Source organism: Taudactylus pleione, unplaced genomic scaffold, assembly GCF_031769625.1.
Source record: "Taudactylus pleione unplaced genomic scaffold, aTauple2 ptg000792l, whole genome shotgun sequence".
Classification (NCBI taxonomy): Eukaryota; Metazoa; Chordata; class Amphibia; order Anura; family Myobatrachidae; genus Taudactylus; species Taudactylus pleione.
In genome coordinates, this window is record NW_028285194.1 from 8006150 (window position 1) to 8015596 (window position 9447).

Below are 9447 nucleotides of genomic sequence, written 5' to 3' on the forward strand. Positions count from 1 at the left end.
CGCGACCATCATCCTGCACGCTCCTATATGCTGTGGGTGGTGACCCACAGCTATACGAGCGTCCAGGAGGACGCTCCATAATTATGGAGGTGGGCCCTGATTCAGAGCGAGCGCTCTGGTCAGAGCATCCGGCTCTGAATCAGGGCTTGTGTTTTCCAGCGTTCCCCACTGATCAAGGATACGCTCTGGCCAATCAGCAGAGTCAAGGTGATATCCACTACACGAGTGTGGAACGACTGTACGATTACAACATCGTAATTGTTCAATCGTTCATCCTACTGTGCAGTGGATAATGTGCCCACACTGAAAGATTTGTGCGGCCACCCTCCCTCATCCCCGAACATGCATAACCTTATGATCTCGTCAGGCTGGCCGGCATGTTTAGATGATGACAGATGCTGACAACGAACAGCGGGAGTACACATTGCTGGTCATTGCCGGCATATTCACTGCACGATTAATGGACAATTGAATGATGACGATGTCGTTATCATTCAATCATTCATTTTAATTGTGTAGTGGATATGCAACTTAAGTGAACAAGAGTGCTTTCCTGCTCTCACCGCCCTGCACTGGATACTGCAAAGGCTTGTCAAAGCAAAGTCCCATTCACCCCTTGATCTCCTGTAGCATCAGAGAGGAGCAGGCAGCAGTAGCAGTGCAGCCGTCTCAGCATCATCCTAAAGTAAATAAACTGCAATGGGTGTAGTAGGTGGTGGATAAGGACCGGACACTATACAGTTATGCTTTCAACTACCAGGATACAATGGTCCCTCCCCCTTAAACCCGCCCCTGAGCCTGAGGCAAATCAGTTTGTTAACAAGCCCAAGGCAGGAGGAGGAGAGGAGAGAAGGAAGACTGGTACACAGAAGAATCATACTCCCCCCTGTGGACCCTATGGACTTCGAAGAAAGAGAGTTAACAAAGGTAAGTTTTACCATAACTAATTTTCTTCTTTAGGGTCCATAGGGATCCACAGGGATACAATAGGGATGTCCCATATCTTATTTAAGAGTGGAGACGCTCTTGAGCTGAGAGGAGTATCCTGCATCCAAATGAAGCATCGTGAGAGGCAAAGGTATCGAAGACATAAAACCTAAGAAAGATGTGGACAGAAGACCTTGTGGCCACCTTACAAAGCTGTTCAGCTGAGGTATCACGGTGAGCTGCCCACGAGGGTCCCGCAGAGCAAGTGGAATGAGCAGAGATGGTAGCCGGCACAGGAAGGCCTGTCTGTGTGTAAGCCTGTGAGAGATCCTGGCAGATGTCGGCTTACGCGCTCTGAGCATAGTCTGGACCACTAAGCTTAATACCTAATACCAAGGATTCTATTACCCAATACCTTTATATGCTGCTACTGTATATTTCGTCTGGCATAAGATGTCTTTTGGACATTGGGGGAGATGTTCTAAGCTCTGGAAAGTGATACATGGGAAAGTGATAAACTACCAGCCACTCAGCTCCTAACTGTCATGTTACAGGCTGTGCTAGAAAAATGACACTGAGGAACTGATTGGTGGGAAGTTTATCACTTTCCAGTGCTTAGTACATCTGCCTACAGAGGATGTTTAAAGCAGTGGTTCTCAAAAATTTTTTCTTCCTTGACACACATACGCGACACATTTTAGATATAAAAATAAATGTAAATGAGCCTTATAGTACTCCCTCATTCTCTTTAACCATTGTAGTTTATTTTCTTTAGGATGATGCTGAGAGGGCTGCACTGCTACTGCTGCCTGCTCCTCTCTGATGCTGCAGGAGATCAAGGGTGGATGGGACTTTGCTTTGACAAACCTGTGCAGTATCCAGTGCAGGGGAGAGAGCGAGATAGAAATCTGAAATTTCTTAAGTGTGAGGTGCATTGGATATATTGCCTGGGGACGTTGTCCCCGAGAGGGCTTAATGAGAACTTGGGGTTACATTGCCTCTTATGAGATATGTAGTTTATGTGATATGTAATTATGGTTTTTTATACATATGCATAATATGACTATGGTTCTAATGTTGTTTTCTATAGTGCTATGTATCAGTACGTAAATATTTTTTTGGTGTTTGTTTTTTGTATACAGTCACTATGGCAACGGTATCTGGAGACGACGTCATCAGTGGGCGCCTGCTTCCATGTCCTGGTTAATGCTTGTCTTGCACGTGGTGGGGTATATTGTATAAGGTAAGCACACTTTTTCTACTATTTTGCCCTGATGACGATGAATTAAATCATCAAAGCGTTGGTATACTTACCTGCTTGTAGTCTTTGATTTATGTCCGAGTGCCACCATCCTTTGAGTTTATTGTTTGTGGCCCCAAGCAGGGGCTTCCTACGGAGGGCACCGGCGTTTTGTTTACCCATACAATGAGTGTGCTGCCCATCAGGACAATATATATATATATGTGTTATATATATATATATATATATATATATATATAAAATGTTGAAAGAAATGGGCACTCTAAGGACCACTATTTAAATTAGGGTACCAGGATACAAAAATATTAATGCAGAAAAACGGCCCTCCTTAGTAGATTCAAACACCAGAGTGTTTATTATAAATCCATACAATGTACAGCGTACAGCGACGTTTCGGCCAGCTGTGTGCCCTTTCTCAAGCTGAGAAAGCGCACAAGGCTACCTGAAACGTTGCTGTACGCTGTACATTTTATGGATTTTTAATAAACACTCTGGTGTTTGAACCTACTAAGGAGGGCCGTTTTTCTGCATTAATATATATATATTTATTTGTGGCTAGATGTTTTTTCGTTGGTTCGGTAACCAAGGATTTGGAAACCCCCTTTCAAAATCCTGCGTTTGCCACTGACAGCAGGGACCAACTTGTGACACACTAGGGTGTCTCAACACACAGTTTAAGAAGCGCTGGTCTAAAGCTTGTAATAACACCATATGGATTGCTTCATTATTGATTTCAAGTAATAAGTGAGGGCTATATAATTCTGATTACATTCTCCCAACAGGACTATTATGTCACTATATAGATACATATCTAATTTTGATTTTCTTGTTTAATGTGTACGTCTATTGTTTCATTTTTGAATTTCTGTATAAATTAATGTATTTGATATATTTGGAACTTCTGTGTGGTTACTTTCAGGGAAATATCAAGATATCAAGGAAATATCCTTGTTATTTCTTATACCTGCTGCTAGTATAACTTTGATTTATATAGGATTTTGATGTCTTCTCAGGCAATACAGCGCCAGGGATAATATATGTTGTCTGTCTTAGACCTAAGTTGAGCTGTCTTGGTCACTGAAGCTTCTGCCAAGTTCATCTTAACTGTAAATCATCTTTCAAAGTCACTGAGGCCTGCTCTTGCCAGGAAAGTTAGTCATTATTCTAGGCAACCAGGACAGTGTAACATTTTATACATGACCCTGACCATGTACATACTGTATGTTGATCAGCCTTTGATGAAAATACACAACTGAAGCTACGCAGAAATACGTAAGTGGAGCTGTCATGCTGCTCATTATCAAGCTGCTGCAATGATCTTTAACTGTGACATGCAGTAATTGCAGATAGTGACTGTACATACTCTGTGCTTCGATACAAAGTAAGAACTACGTTGCCTTAATTACATGATTTTCCTGTCAAAATATAAATGCTATGAACTGATATTGATTAATTGTTACAAGCAAATTGTTTCACATTGCAACAAGGAGTTCTCTTTTTATTTTAACACAGGAGTTTATTAACCAGCTGTCTTTTATCCTGGAACGTATATCACTGTATGTGCCATTAGGATTACTTCTACTGTTCCAGATAGAGGGTGGGATGTACTATTATTATTATTATTATTATTATTATCCTTTATTTATATGGCGCCACAAGTGTTCCGCAGCGCCTTACATAGTACATAGAACTAATAAGTGAACAAGAAACAAGTAACTTACAGTACATTACAGTGCAGGACAAGGACACAACTTATATGCATTGCTGAAATAGTGATTAAAGCACTCACAATAAGCTGCCGGGAGTTGGCGGTCCCGTGATAGGTGCCCTAATGGGGAGTAGAGAGTAGAAGAAAATGTAAAGAGAAGCACATGAGGGAAGAGGTCCCTGCTCATGAGAGCTTACATTCTAAGGGGAGGGGCAGACAGACAGTACTAACTGCAATATGCATTGGAAATTATGTGTTTGTACAGGTGTTGCTATTGTAGAATAGTTAGGCATACACCAGTGGATGACTCAAACTATGAACAGCCCAGTTACTTATTAACTAATGGTGTTGGTTTACTGATAGATAGCAGGTACAGCCGTACTCACTGTTACATATACATTGGTTATAGAGTGAAGCTTGAGTGGAGCAGGGTTTCATACAGCATACCAGCTGGAGAGTGTATGACACTTGCGGGTAGTGGTGCAGGACATTGGAACAGCCTTTAATGCAGGTAATAGCCAGGTCTCTCATGAGCTGAGTAGGAGATGGCTGTTTCCCACCATGTCACTCTACACATTGGCAAGATGGCACTGCACATGCACAGTACTGACTACAGGGGCCATATTGGTAAAAGGAACAAAGCCTCCCTGGTGGGAAAGAAATATGGAGTTTGCGCAGTGTCTTTAAAAAAAATGCGGTCAAATCTCCAAAAACTGCTGTTTTCTGAAGTTTGGCAGCATTTCCCTTATGTATCAAGCTCCAGAAAGCAAAACTTTCCAGAGCTAGTACTTGATAGGCAATGCCATCTATAGATGGCATTGCTTAATTGAAGCATATGGGCTTCTTTTTGCATAATTCTCAAAGAGGGTGTCACAAGCTGCCACTGCAATTGGCATCCTGCTTGGGTTCCGGTTATCGCTAAGCGAATTCCGCCTTTCCACCTGCAGTGATTGGTGGATCTTGTTATAAGACAGTCAGGCTAGCTCCTCTTTGCCGGTTATAGCTTATGTCTTGCATGTAAGACCCTGGTCCTTGTTGATTGTGATGATTGTGAGGAATCTCTTCCAGCCAGAGCTACTGCCTTCATCCTGCGAACCCCGGTCTGCATCCCAGTTGTCGTCTTGACTACAGAAGCACCTGCTGCACAATTATTTTTGGGACACAGACTTCAGCCCGCAGCCTTGCAGCTCATTCCACCCAAGTGTAGTGACATTAGCCTGCAGCCCTTGCCGCTCACACCCCCTCAGTGCTGCAATGTCTACCTGTGGCCTTGCTGCTCAATCCACTGAAGTGCAGTGACATCAGCCTGCAGCCCTTGCTGCTCACTGCACCAAAGAGCAGCACCATCAACTCACCGCCTAGCCGCTCAGTGACTTCTATCCACGGCCCTGCCACTCGGACCACCTCAGTGTAGCAGTCCAGCCAGCTACCCAGCCACTTCACTCCACACCCAACTAGTGGCTCATTCCGTCATGTTTGTATCAGAGTTCGCTACATTGGTCTCCAATCAGATCCCTAGCCACACACATTTCCAGTGATATCTGAACTACTGTATAAGCCTCTACTGTTTGGAGCATAAGTCCATGTGGCAACCTGAGTACCGATGAGTGTGCTGAGCTCTAAAGGAACAATGAGGGGCTGTTATTGGCATGAAGACCTCACCAATGTGACTCTAGAGATCTTACACAATATTAGTTCAGGTCTTCATAACAGAGGGATCCAAAAGTATGTGTCCCCCTCGGCTCTCGCATGTGCTGGCTGATGCCTGCATATTTGCAGAAAGACTTCCTAAACGTAGGTGTCCTCACACCGCAAAGGACAGCTTTTATCGGAGACGTTGTCCTTTGCAGTTTTTTTGCAAATCTACATGCTTACTGCATTAATAAACGCCACTATGCATGCGGTAAGTGGCGGGATATATCATATACAAAATGCAATGCCAGAATGAGGTGAAGCATCCAAATACTCCGTCTGTGCTCATTATTTACCAAAATCCCAAAGTCACTAGGCTGGAGTGAGTGCAATGGAAGAGGACTAATTGAGTAGTGTGGTAAGTGTGTGTATATCCAGAAAGTCAATATACAAATCAATATGGATCAAAAGAAAAAAAAAGTTATTTTAAAAATACAATTCTATTTATTGTATTATACAGTATATGCTGTATGGATGCATGCTGTTATTTTATGTCAAATGTTGTCACAAGTAGGTAACATTTTATTTTGATATAGTACAGAATATGTTTTAATTGCTAATTCAGGAGGTTTTATTATAGTTAGATATACAGTAGTTAATTTGGGCTTTACTTAGATGTGCATTTACTTCAGTCTCTTGTATGTATTAAATTTCATCAACCACTGTTGTTCTAAAAGGAGACGTCGCCTGTTCTCTATCATTAGATCTGTCAGTATTGCTCACTTACATTTAATAATTCATTAAACAGAAATGATCTATCTAAAATATGTTCTTTATCTATCACTAAGGATTTTGCTAACTTGCAGAATACAATGGTTTACATTAGAATGAAACCATGTGTACTTTGTAGCTTATGCTGACTTGCGCCTAATTGCAAACGTAAAATGTATTTGGAAAAAAGCATTTTGCTACCCGCGCAGTGCTACATGTAACGCGAGATGCAGATGATACAGCATACCTGGCAAAATGAGTCTCCTTTATACTGCAGACAACAGGAGCAGATATGACAGGAGGCGTGGCTTCACAGTGATAGTTAAACATGCTCAAAAGTCAGTGCTCAATGCGTATGCATTAGAGTAACTGGCTGGATGGTGTAGTAAATAAATAAAAATGCAGCGACAATGCAAAATAAAACAAAACTCATTTTTTTTTAAATACACCATAACAAATATATCAGTTGCCTTCCCTTTACAAGCTGACTGGGAAACATAAGAAAAAACGTGGTTCAATGCGCTCTTAAACAAAAAGCTAAATTAGAAGTGACTACTTAAGTTAAGATTTTAATTCCTAGGTGCTGCTTCGAATGTTAGTGGCTTTCCTGTGCCACTATATGTTTAAATGGTAATTGTAATGCATACGAGGCGCAAAATAGGAATAAATGGTTTTAATGGTTAAAAATATTAAGAATGGTAAAAATTAAGGCAATTCACATGTAAATAACAATAAAAGAACAATAAGAAATTGGTCCATAAATTATCTAATAAATGAGTACTTTAGCTTATTCTTAGATACATGGGATCATAATAAAATATGGTAAAATGTGGTAATGTGTTTGTAATAAACATAAACATAAACATATAGGCGCCTCAGGAATGAAAGGCAGTTCAATGTTTTCCAAATGATGGCATCAATGTGTGAACAGCAATATCACATGTAATAATCCCTTTAAGTTATTTAAGTTCGTAAAATTTATTCAAAAGCTGTTTTGAGTACCCTCAGTCATTGAAAATCACCATTGCAGGTGAATACGTGGATGGTGAAAAATGCAGGTTTCCCAAATTGAATACAGTCAGGTATTTAAGTCTCCAGTCTTTACTTTAGACTTCCTCCGTTGTCTGGAAGTTAAAGTGGGACTTTCCAGATTGTCTGCATAAATGGGATGGTGCGCGCACCTCCTACCTTAGTGTTGATGTCTGTGGGATATGCTGTTGCCTCCGTCTGGTCGCTCACCGAGTCCTGTTGGTAAAGTTGGAGACCCGTTTTCAGTGGGTCCCGCGATGCAGCAGCCAGACCACAAGTGTCAGTGGCCGCTGTGGGTGAGGGAGAGCCGGCGGTGAGCGTGCACGCCTGTGTCACCGTCGGATCCCTTCTTCCGGGTAGCGCTCCTTCCAGGGGGCGTGGCCAATGCGTTTCGCCCGTCCAATCAAATGCGGGCTTCGTCAGGGCTGTCAATGTCTCTCCCTATTGTTCCTTATAAGGGTGTCAGTCTTGCTCCTCCTTTAATAGTTAACTCCTTCGTTGCCTGTCTGTGATCTGTGTTTAAATGATGGTGAATTTCTTTGTACATATCATGTGTCATAGAATTATACACAGGATTAGGCAGACCAGCGATTCCATGGTCTGTGATGTTGAATGATGTCAAATAACTGTGGTGACTAGTGATGTTTTCTTTAGAACCACATAATGAATACATCAATTGGAATTGAATACATCAATATAATATGAAAATTAGTAAGTGACAAAATTATTTATAGTTGGAAAGGTTAATAGGAGTTTAGATAGATATTAATCTGTGTTGTTCCATTTGAAGGTATTTGGACTCCTAAGCTGGAGTGATGGTCTAATATCGTCTGTCTGATGTTATATTTTCAATATGGAACAAGAATAAGTATGTATTTATTGATGGTTTCGCTCGTTCAGTATTAGTATTCCTCCCGGGTGGGCTAATTGGCCTCGTGCTATTCAAGTTAGGGGAACGGTACAATGGATATGGGGATACGCTACATAACCTGATGTTCATGCGGGGTCCCCCACCGCATTACTTGTCAGGCCCTTCCCTGTTTAGCTTCCAAGTTCGGAAGTGGTTGGGCGGTGTCAGGGAGGTATGTACGTAGTGAACGCCACCATGTCCTTATTCCCCAAACAGAGATTCTTGAAAAGCACTGCTTATATGCCCAGATCTTATCTTAGACTGATATAGATTAATCTTTCAAGAAATATGAAAATTCAAAATCGATATTTAGTCCCTTTGGTTTTAGTGTTTTCAATTCATAGATCCATTTGGATTCTTCTTGTGACATAGTTTTGATAAAATCACCCCCTCTCCAAGGTTTTTTAACTTTTATAATAGCATGGAACTGTAGACTGCTAGAGTCTCCATTGTGTACATTTTTAAAGTGGTTGGATACGCTATGTGCCTCAAATTTTTTATCATTGTTATTAATGTGTTCTCTTATTCGTTTGCTCAAATTTCTTTTTGTGCGGCCTACATATTGTAAGCCGCAAAGACAAGTTAGGAGATAGATTACCCCTTGGGTATCACATGTCATTGTTTCTTTAATCTTGTACTCTTTCTTTGTAACATTTGATGTAAAATCACACACTGGCACAGTTTGTTTTTTTCCCGTGATTCTACAGGCCTTGCATCTATTGCAATAATAGAAACCTGGATTCCTTTTTCCAAGCCAAGTGTCTGTATTCTTCGTTTCCTTTCTAGGCATCAGATAGCTTGTCGTGATTTTTTGCTTCAGATTTGGTGCTTTTCTATACACAAAGTGGGATTTTTCTTGTAGCTGACTTTTCAAAATATCATCCTTAAGAAGAAGGTGCCAATGTCTGCGAACAATCTTTTCAATATCTTTGTACTGATTACAATACTGAGTGATAAAAAAGGGTCCTTTTTCTTTTTCTCTCTTTGGTCTGTATTCTAGTAGGTGTGTTCTTTCAGTTTCTTTGGCTTCTTGAAGGGCTTTCTCTAAGATCTTGGGATCATAGTTCTGTTCTGTAAACTTCGATTTTAGTTGTTCTGATTGTTCATTGAATATTTTCAGATGTGAGCAATTCCGTCGGATTCTCTTAAACTGTCCTCCTGGGATGCTCTGAATCCAATTTTTATGGTGATTACTTGTGGGGGGGATGA

At 41.1% G+C, this 9447-nt stretch overlaps 1 pseudogene; it reads right to left on the minus strand.

Moving 5' to 3' along the window:
* Positions 1–8305: 8305 nt before the first annotated feature.
* On the minus strand, positions 8306–8424 carry LOC148474974 (5S ribosomal RNA; annotated as a pseudogene).
* Positions 8425–9447: the final 1023 nt, after the last annotated feature.